Here is a 10,998-nt window from a genome sequence, read left to right as displayed (position 1 = left end):
GTAAGGCCATTACAGGCAAAAAGCAGCAAACTGTATAAGGTGTGGTATCCCCGGCATGCCTTTACTTATCCTAGAGATAACCCGTATATATCTTCTTAATTATACAAATGTTCTAGGAAAGTCCTTCTGTTCTCCAGGACTCTGTTACATAGAAAAGCAAGAAGTTCCGTCAATATTTATTTTACAATCATGCTTTGTCAACTTCTTTTAAAAATATTTGCATCTACATCCATGCAAAAGACCTAAACATTCCAGTTTGTTTTTGGTCCTAACATGGAAATCACCATTTTGAAATGTCAAATTTCAGGTTAAGATTGTATTACCAATAACAGCTTTTGAGATGAAGCCATGCCTAAAGTCCAGAATTAAAAAGTCTGTTACTCAATATTAGGTATCTCTTAAAGTGGACCAGAACCAAGCTTGTAAAGAAGGCAATGAAGCCTCTCCATAAATTTACATCTCAAAGCTCTTTCTGTGTTCCTGGAGAATTCCCAAACCCTGGCTGACTGCTGAAAATCCCCAACAATGGTTCCAACTCAAAGCTTTGCTGTTACCTCTCAGTGCTTATATCCAAGGCAGGAGCTTCTCCTCCATAATAAACCCAAAAGCCAATATTAGGTATCACTTAAAGTAGATTGAAACCAAGAAGCCAAAAAAGCCTGCCATATATTTACATCCTTTCGAAGCTTGGCCCGTGTTCCTGTTGAATTGCCAAACCCTGGTTGACTGCTGAAAATCCCCAACAATGGTTCCAAAGCAAAGCTTTGCTGTTCCCTATCAGTGCTTCTATCCAGTGCAGGAGCTTCCCAACTTAAAGAACTCCATAAAAAACCCAAAAGCCAATATTAGGTATTACTTAAAGTAGACTTAGACCAAGCTTGGGAAGAAGACAAAAAACCCTATCCATATATTTACATCCTCTGGAAGCTTGGCCCGTGTTCCTAAAGAATTCCTAAACCCCGGTTGACTGCTGAATATCCTCAATAATAGTTCCAACTCATAATAGTCCTACTCATAATGTCCTAACAGTGCTTCTATCCAATGCAGGAGCTCCCTTATTTAATCCTGCACTGAATTAAAGAATATTGAGTAAAGAATGATCCCCAACCCCAACTTGGGGAGCTCCATAATAAACCCAAAAGTTAATAACAGGTATCACTGAAACCAAGCTAGAGAAGAAGGCAACAAAGCCCGTCCATGAACTTACATCTTCTCAAAGCTTTTTCCAAATTCCTTGAGAATTCCCAAAACCTTATTTACTGCTCCATATTAAACCCAAAAGTTTGAGAACAGCCCAACCACACAGGAAGATCTGAGAAGGAAGCATATTCAAATGTATGAGCTATATGTTGTTTTAATCCTAACATTTTCAAAAGAAGGTCAATAATGGAAGCCCTCATGTTAAACTGCACCAGATCCAGCACTTTTGGGTCCTTCATGAATAAATCAGCCCATGATGAGGGATGTAATACCACCTCCAGGCACCTACAATAACCTAACAGGGCCCCAGGTGACAATTTGGATCAAGATCCATAAAAAAGAGGATGGGAGCACCACATCAATTACAAGGAGTCCATAGAAGATGTTTATTTCCACATTCACAGTAATACAACATATTTCGGGAGATTCTGGCTCCTTCATCAGGGCTTTGATGTCCATTGTAGGAAAAGAGTACAAATAGACAACTTGTAGTTAGGGAACAGCTCAGTATAAGCAAAGTTCCATAAAGACTTTTTCTTTAGATTGGTAATTGTAAACTAGAATAAAATGAACTCTGGTTGATTGCTATGGTGCTCCATTTTCTTATTATTTTTATTATTATCATTAGTATTAATTAAGCACCAACATATTACGCTGTACATAAGGGTTTCATTTTTATTCCCACGTTTCCCTGCAAGCACAAAATATTACACAGCAGATCCAAAAATATATTAGAGTATTGCTATGTAACAAAACGTTTTATATATTGCTGCCTCTTTTATATATTGTATATACCAGATAATTGACAGTCAGATATTGCAACAAGCTGACATTATATTATGTTATAATATAATATGTATTGCACAAATATGAAATAATATATTTAAAAACAGTAGAAAATGCATCGTACAATATATGATATTGCACCCAACTGATAGTATGTCACTGAAAGCAACGTACGACATCGATATATACAACAAAGACCAATAACAAAGACACACATACAATCACACGCACACTATATTGTATTGTAAATGGTTATGGTATCTTTGTACCTTATGGGGTCTGTTTATCAATTTCAAAATTCCAAGATTCACTCATTTTCAAGATTGTGAATCCTAATAAAAATAAAAATAGACCCCTATAGGTTGATGTAAAAGACAAATGGTCCCATTCTATACAGCTGTGATGAATATACTACGACGTGATAATGTATATTCAAAAGTGCCGTGTGCATCACACAACACCGAGATAACATTGAGATAAAAGCAAAGTATTGCAGCATACAATACCAAAAATACAGCACCCATATATAAAAAGACATTCAGCTTTACAAAAAAGCAAAAAGTAATAAAAATAACCCAGGGACATACAAAGCATCAAATACTGAACTACATATGGGTGCGTCAGATACAATACCCAATATATGAGAATCATATAGAAATCCGGGATTGCATATACATTATCTTTATGAAGTGCTAATCTTATATAGTATACAGAGTATACCTTAGAGAATAGGTAACCAATGCTATTTATGGATAAGATCGATATAGAATATATATTAGAGATAATGAGATACGTATATGCAAATTAAATGCAAATTGGCCTGACTTGAAACTGAGCTGAGCCAACTATGCAAGCGGCTCGTTATCAGAGCAATTTGCATGTGATTTTCATAAAAGTTATTTTTTCTGCATCTCATTGACCATCTCCTATAAATAAGTGATTTATAATGCTAATAATCAAAATCTAAGAAATATAAATATTGAATTATTGATGCTATAGGCTGTAAATGCATAAAAGGGGTATTAGGGTTGAAACGGCACCGGCACAAGCTATAGTAGGCATTGGGCTGATAATTAGCAAATGATAATTAAAGTAAAAAATGGAATGTAACATAAAAAGTTACCCCTGTGCATCTTATATTTTACCCTTCCAATAAAGCCCACTCGCTACCCTACCAGATCTCTCTGCTTCATGATTTCTTATCAGAATGTGCCAAGGCCAAGTCAACTTTTGGGAAAAATGTCACCCTCTGTCTTAGCCCCGCCCACCCCACCTGCCCTCGCTTTTGGCCACTTGAGAGTTCCCAGGTGCCAGAACTGGTACCAGCCAATCAGATGCACCCATTTTTTTAATGGGAGTTGTATTTCGGGCTTTGGGTCCTATCCACCATCAGCTTCATCTCTGAAGACAGAACCCAGGAATTAAAAGGAGCAAATGTATGATCCAAGAGGCAACTGGGAATGGCTTTTAAAGACTATTCCTATGATTTGCCCATAGCTTTACTTTAATGGCTCCCTTTTGGGGCTCATCAATAATTGGACTTAGGGACAGCGGGTTAGGGAAAAAACGTATTGTAGGTGATCATAGGTTAGTATAGGGTTCAATTTCATTGATGGGGAATGTTAAAGGGTAATTTTAATGGTTGAGGGTAAAGGTGAGAAATAGATAAAAGTTAGAGGTTGCTGGTAATGTGAAAATTATATTTGGGAATGGTATTTGCTCTCCAAAAACTGGTGATGGGATCAACGAATGAATCTGTGAATTCATATTACATAGACTACGGTATAGACTTTATATTATACACATAATACTATCATATAATATCATCTCATAGGGCTCTATTTATAAATGATTCCCCTGTAGATTCGTCTGAAATTCGCTCTTAGAATCTCTCTACACTTCTCATATTACTTCCTAAGAAAACAATGACTCATTCTGTCACCTAGTGGCCAATCTTAAAAGTGCACAGATGTCACAATAGGAATTGTATATAAAAAAATGACAACGAATCGAGAGTGAATCGATGGGTGAATCATTTATAAATAGAGCCCAAAATGCCATTAGAATATTATAAAGCAAAATATCAATATTACAAGGAGTGTGCTATGATAATATATAATATTTAAAGATTGTGATAAAATAATATAATATAGTGATAGCATGTACTTTACAGATCTTTTTTTATATATATAAAGAAGTTTCAAAGCCATTGATAAACCATGTTTGGTGCTTTTCCAATGGACAGCACCATCCGCCTCCTAGATTGTAAGCTCTTCTGGTCAGGGTTCTCTCCTCCTCCTGTAACTCTGTCTGTATCTGTCTGTCATCTACAACCCCTATTTATTGTACAACGCTGCGTAATATGTTGGCGCTATATAAATCCTGTTTAATAATTAATAAAATGAAGCGGGTATCTACAAACCTTATTATAGGAACAATGGCAAAAAAAAAAAAAGTCAAATTGCAACAAGCACAGCTAACATTGGGCCCATTTCAAGGTGTTTTTTGATTTTATTAAATTAGAACAGAAAATAAACCAATAATTCAAAAAAGGGAAAAGACGTTGACTTTGGTTTTATCTTCTTTCACTCTTTTCATTATTTACTATTTTTTACTTGTTATTACGTCGTTGTTATTTTTTACATGGTCATTATGTCACTAAGGATTGATTTATTTACTGTACTTTGGGTGAAATCGGGACATTGATGGTGAATCATCGCTGCCATTGGGTTGTTTTCTCATTCTGATTCTAGGAAATGAACTTCAAGAATGAAAGAAGAAAAAAAAGACTGGAAAAATAGGAGAGTTTAAAAGCATAAAAATCTGATTGCTCGCAGACAATCCCCATTCAATGGTTGCAAACCCTGAATATTACACAGTATTTATATAGCGCCGACATATTACGCAGTGCTGTACAAAGTTTATAGTCATGTCACTAAAAGGAGCTCACAATCTAATCCACCTACCATAGTCATATGTCTGTAATAAAGTCTAAGGTCAATATGGGGGAAGCCAATTAACCTAACTGCATGTTTTTGGAATGTGGGAGGAAACCGGAGGAAACGCACGCAGACACGGGGGACCTGCAAACTCCATGCAGATAGTGTCCTGGCTGATTCAAAACCTGGGACCCTGCAAAGGCCAGAGTGCTAACCACTGAGCCCTCAGTAATGAGGTTGCCGTATTACAAGGGGATAGTGAGGGGTGGAAGCTTCAGCCTAATATATGAATGTATAATATAAGTTATATTTATCAAACTGAAACTGTCATTTGCACATATTGAGTGACAGGTTCTCTTTACAGCATTCACCCATCACCCCTGACACCTCAATCCACCCCCCCGAGGACCCCAATCTTCTGTGTAAGTTCTTCTTTTCGAGATGCCCGGAACACAACATTTCCAATTTAGACAGAATCCAGGTGAGAGATCCAACCAGGCTGGCAAAGTCCAGGTTGGAATTTTTGTTATCAATGATGATCATTGGTGAATCATTCTAAACACATATACACGTAAAGATTTGTAGGTCAGCTCATTGTACAACCAATCTCCAGGGAGATAAATGTGAGAGGAAGAAGCAGTACAAGAAGCCACATATATCATATATATTAGATATACACATCATATATTACTTATATTAGGAAATATATAGAGTAGGTAAAGGATCCCATAAGGTATTATGGAGATTTCACTTCCCGAGATGCAACAGGAAGTGAGGAAAATCTCAAAAAATTCACCAAGCTGGCAGAGTTCTAATCCTTTCCTGTCCTTGCTTAAATCCTGGTGTGCTCTGTATTCATCTTCCAGATCTATTCAGTAATCCAGTCATAAAATGTTATCTTTGTGCAGGAACTTCCTATTATTAAGACCAATTACTGCCGCTCACTGTCTTTGTGCAGAGTGACTGGTCTTGTCTCCGCCCCCTGTGTAGTTTTCTACAGGCAGCCTGTAGTGGGTGGACCTTATAGGCCCCTCCCACAGCTCTTCTCTATGCACTGTCTATGTATAACCCAATGATGATGTCACTGCTGGTTTTATATCTTTGTTTATGGTGCACACAAAGTGGAATTATATCTTTCTGAAGAATATCCTATTGATGAATACATTTATTATGATTTTATCTATTAATGCTGGGACTGATAGAATTCAGGATGAATATGCTGCTAAATTTCCCAATATTTCCCTGATATTATATCGTGTCCATTTATTATATGTTCTATACAGCTCTATAATATGACCAATATACAGATATTTATAGAATATTCTATAGCAGCCTATGGAACAAGTCTGGTGTTATATATCACAGCGGATGAATATTACATCACACTGATATTATCATATACATCACTGATATCACACGTGTCACCTATCACACGGGACGAGGATGATATATCACGGATGTTATCACGTGTACAATACACGTCAATAGATTACACAATACAAATAATAATTATTACCGCCGCCATGCCCTGAGAATCCCAATGCTGCATTTCATTACCCAGAACCATTGTGCAAGGAGTAAGTATCCTGTAACCAATCAGAACCATTCTTCACTGGAATGCTGACATATATCTGCAATATGATTGGCTGCTGCAGAATACCGCATTTTACATGTTTCTTGTATACCTGCTGATCTATTATTTTATTATTACAATGAAACTGATAAAGCTCTATTTATAAAACAGGGAATCTGACATTGCCTGCTCGGAATCTATTACCCCCATGGAAGATTCCTACCTGTGAATGTTTGAGGGAATGTCAGATTCCCTGTAGAGGGAAATGTTAAGGAAGAGAATACAATCTAATTATTTCATTCTTTAGAGAACCGGCGGTACTGAACTGCTCACTGCTGCCCCCTATGGGTTGTTGCAGGTAGGGTGCTACAGGTGGGTGTAGTTCCGGGGTGTGAGGAAGCGGTAACCTCACCGCCAGTCTGATCATTGCCTGATGGTCCTGACACCAATAAAAGCTGAATACTTCCAGGCAATGTAATATAATCCCAGCCCCCCGCCGTACCCTATCCAACCTTTCATGACTATGGTTAGTCCCGAAGGAACTCCCCATAAAAAAGTGCCTGTGCATGTTTGTGTATACATGTATATGATGGAGAAAATAATCATTTTTACTACAATAAAGCAGAACTCCAAGCAGAGGCCAACTGCAACCTAAAAAACCTGAGTATCAACTTCTTCCCAGGGGGAGGGACGGTCATCACTGTGAGCCAATCAGGAGCCACGTCATGACACAGTGCTGCCAATCAAAGGAAACCTGCTAACAAGATAGCCCCGTTATAACCGAAGGATAGCCCTATCAGGAAAGTGATAATTTTCCATTAACCAATCAGCAGGCTTGGTGACCAAGTCATAGTTCTTGGCTGTGGGTGAGAAGAGAATGCTGGCCATACATTGGTGAATATTTCTATAAAATTGAATCCAATGCACATCTAATGGAGAATTCCTGATCAATGATTGATTTGTATGTTGATTAAACATTGATCAGCTATTTCCATTCTTCACCTGGTGGATGTTGCCCCCCTGTAATTTAATTGGAGGCACTCTACCCACTATTGGTGGTCAAAGCAAAGGGAGCGGCATCAGATGACAAAGAACGAGTGTGCATGGTGGTGACCAGGTAAATGATCAATATCTGGGAGGTATTGATCATTTACGGTATGAGGAACCTAATGTCCTGTGTAGAGCCAGCATGTGTTCACCGAGATAGAAAGGTAGGTGAATCACATGACCGGCTGAAGGATTACAAATCCTAAAACAGATAAGGAAAGATGTATTGCACTTCTGTAATTAGCTCTTTGCCTGGAGTTCTGCTTTATTGCTATTTAGGCTCCAAAATAAAATTTCACAAAGATTGAAACATTGGTCACATTATATCACGAGACATTCAAGACAAACAATGACAACGTACAAGTCTACACGACAGACATAATTTGCGTAATAACAACGTAAATTACCGCATTAATCATCACAACTAATCCCCCAATGTCTATAGAAAAATACTGAACCAATGGGGTCCATTTATCAACATTCCCACACGAGATTTACCCAAATTTTACACAAAATTTACACAATTTTTATAATGGATTCTGTTTAAAAAGTGAATGATTACACATTTTCTAAGTTTAAGTAAAGGTTGGATGAATGTAGGGTGAAACCAAAAGACATAAATATTATCAGATTTAAGTCATCTTCTAGGTAAAATCCTAACTGCAAAACCTCTCCGTCCCTTTTCCTCCCCAGTGGTCCCTCTTTTTGGTCGGATGTATTGAGCTTTATTACAAAGTTTTTTAAAAATTATTATATTGTATTAAACCTTAACTCAAAAGTTATATTATTGCATTTTTACTTTAATACGCTAGTTTTAATGGAGGAGTTATATGAACAAACAAAATCAGTAGGGTAAATTATTTGCATAAGAAATTATCTGATCCTTTGCCTTCATACCTTGGATTATGGGATGTCCCTCTTCATACCCCCCAACTGTCCCTGATTTGAAGAGACTGACCCTCTTCATACCTCCCAACTGCCCCTGCTTGGAGGGACTGCCCCTCTTCATACTGCCCAACTGCCCGATTTGGAGGGACTGCCCCCTCTTCATACCTCTCAACTGCCCCTGATTTGGAGGGACTGCCCCTCTTCATATCCCCCAACTGCCCATGATTTGGAGGGACTGTCCTTCGTAACTCCAACTGCCCTTGATTTGGAGGGACTGCCCCTCTTTATACCGCCCAACTGCCCCTGATTTGAAGGGGCTGTCTGTCTTCATATCCCCCTTCATACCTCCCAACTGCCCCCGATTTGGAGGGACTGCCCCTGATTTGGAGGGACTGCCCCTCTTCATACCCGCCAACTGCCCCTGATTTGGGGGGACTGCCCTTCTTCATACCTCCAACTGCCCTTGATTTGGAGGGACTGCCCCTCTTCATACCTCCAAACTCCCCCTGATTTGAAGGGGCTGTCTGTCTTCATATCCCCCTTCATACCTCCCAACTGCCACCGATTTGGAGGGATTGCCCTTCTTCATACCTCCAACTGCCCCTGATTTGGAGGGACAGCCCCTCTTCATACCTCCCAACTGCCCCAATTTGAAGGGACTGTCTGTCTTCATACCCCCCCCACACACACACACACAAATGTCCCGGATTTGGATGGATCGTGCCTCTTATATTCCCCCTTTCCCTGTTTTGGAGGCACTGTCCATCTTCAAACCTCCCATGTGTCCCAGATTTGGGGGACTTGAGCTCTTCATATGTCCCAACTCTTCTCAATTTAGACTGACTGTCCATCCTCATAGTTCCCTTCTGCCCCTGATTTGGAAGGACTGCCCCTCTTCACACCCCCACCTGCTTACTAAGGTTTACCCCACTCATCGGTCTGCTGCTGTCGGTCTCTGTTCTTCTTTCTCTGTCCAGTCACTGAGACCTGTAAGTAATAATGAAGGCAGTGGACAAAAAGCCTCCTGCCCTTCCTGACAGCACGCCACTGTTTGTAAACCTCAGGATGGACAGTAATAGAAATCTGTCTTCTAAGCGTTAAGCTGGAGTTCAGTGGGAATTCTGCCGTTTGACAGCAAGTATGCAGACCGGGGAACTCAACACAGAGATAAACCCTCTTATAATGGGCACAACAGGGGTGTGGACCTGGGAACCCAGCATTGGGCTAGTGGGGACCCCTCAAAATGAGCACTGGAGGAGTACAGACCTGGAAACCCAGCACAGAGATGGTAAAAGCCCCTATAATGGGCACTGGAGGTTTACAGACCCAAGGAACCCAACACAGGAACTTACATAATTTTGCAAGGCAAACGAACACTTGACAATACACATTTTTTAATAACATTTTCCTGGAACCATGGCTAATTTGATGCACCAAATCTGTGTCCTTCATAAACAGCCAGTCCACCTGATAGAGATACCTGTTGGACAAAGCCATCCCTTGGCTTCCTAAATATATTGGTTTCCAAAACATTAAGATCTTCCAGTTATAATTCCCAACTTTGATCCAGTCCATTGTGAGGTTTGGGGTGTTTCTGCCTATCTATGTTATAATCTATAATATATATAAATGGAACTCCATCAAGGATGGCAGAAGCTCCTTATAATAAACAGGTGCCGGCCAAAGAACTTAACCCAGAATTCCCACAATTAGAGTTCTCAAGAAAACCATCATGTGGTCTCACCATTCCCGAAAAAAACATCACGTGGTCTCACCATTCCCAAGAAAACCATCACAGGGTCTCACCATTTCCAAGAAAACCATTATGTGGTCTCACCATTCCCAAGGAAACCATCACGTGGTCTCATCATTCCCAAGAAAACCATCACGTGGTCTCATCATTCCCAAGAAAACCATCACGTGGTCTCACCATTCCCAAGGAAACCATCACGTGGTCTCATCATTCCCAAGAAAACCATCACGTGGTCTCACCATTCCCAAGGAAACCATCACGTGGTCTCATCATTCCCAAGGAAACCATCACGTGGTCTCACCATTCCCAAGAAAACCATCACGTGGTCCCACCAAGAATATTAAAAAAAATAAACTAAAGAGTCCTTGATTACACATTGGTTGTTCTGCCTGTATTTTAGAATTGTAGGCTTTGCATTGAATTTGGATTTCATTCGACCCATAGAATTGGTGAGTGAATGAGTCACATTTACCTGGGTGCTTCCAACTGACTTGGGAAAAAGCACAATCGTCATTTAAACTATTGGGATGGAATAAGTTATACTCTGATGCAAATTTTCACAATTATATGTAGAAAACAATAAATTATAAAAGTAAATGAGAGATTGCTTTGCACATTACATACAGCTGATATTCAGACATTACACTTATATATGTACCGGGTTGGATAACTCACAATGCCAACATCACAACTGTATCTCATAGAGATAAGAGAATAGCCAGGTTGCTCATGCACCTGAAAATTTATACAATACACAAATTTGTTTACAGGCCCTTATACATATTACTACTAAATAGGGCTAACCGGTTCCT

The sequence above is a fragment of the Pyxicephalus adspersus genome, chromosome 10, assembly GCF_032062135.1.
Source record: "Pyxicephalus adspersus chromosome 10, UCB_Pads_2.0, whole genome shotgun sequence".
Classification (NCBI taxonomy): Eukaryota; Metazoa; Chordata; class Amphibia; order Anura; family Pyxicephalidae; genus Pyxicephalus; species Pyxicephalus adspersus.
The sequence above is the reverse complement of the archived record's forward strand: the minus strand, read 5'-3'. Positions refer to the sequence as shown.